Below are 806 nucleotides of genomic sequence, written 5' to 3'. Positions count from 1 at the left end.
GGCGGGGCGCGTCAGACCCGCGCAGTCTGCGCGCGCCGCGCCGGCCCGCGCCGCCGGGACGGACTGGTCTTGCGATTCACGCGGGCAACGCGTGCTCCGTGCCACCGCCTTCATTTTATTCTTGACTTCTCTTGTTTCTTTTTATAGATGCTCCCGACGCGCCCCTTCCTACTTCCTCTCCCCGCCTCTTTCGCACCTAACTGTGGTGGGGCGTGGCATGGTGGGGCGGGCAGTGACGGGGCGTGGCGGTGCTGTAGACGTGCTGCGAGGAGCGCAGGTTCAGAACGTGTGCATTTGAAAAATATATAAAACTAGGTGTAACGAGCAACGACAAAAAATAAAAGTTGGCTCAACAGCGCTCAACATTCGAGTACAGAATCCGCAAAAGTAAAGAAGTGGCGCCTTTATTGCATCGTTAAGCCACTTGAAATGTATGTAGGAGTCGGCACCCTCTAGGGTCGGGCTGGCTTGGCGCGGCGTGGCCCTGGGGGTCACACTACCGCCGCCTCATCGTGACCAACTCGTGGCGCTCGGGATGGCCTCAGCCGACTGCAGCGCACTCACCACGTATAAATCTGTGAAATGTGTTGGCAGTTTCAGGAATAGGGGGGCGCGGCGTATGAGAGGGGCGGTGTTATTTCGCCACGGTTTCAGACACATGGCGGGGCGGGGGAGAGGTGTGGGGTTGGAGTGTCTCCTAATCGAACGAAGGTCAGCGGTGGCATCGCTCATTGTCGCCTGATGGCACCCTCCTGGGCAGGAAGAAAGGGAGGGGAAATGCTACGGGTAGTTGGCTTGGGGGCGGG

This window comes from Frankliniella occidentalis, unplaced genomic scaffold, assembly GCF_000697945.3.
Source record: "Frankliniella occidentalis isolate FOCC.00 unplaced genomic scaffold, Focc_3.1 Scaffold8, whole genome shotgun sequence".
NCBI classification, from domain to species: Eukaryota; Metazoa; Arthropoda; class Insecta; order Thysanoptera; family Thripidae; genus Frankliniella; species Frankliniella occidentalis.
The sequence above is the reverse complement of the archived record's forward strand: the minus strand, read 5'-3'. Positions refer to the sequence as shown.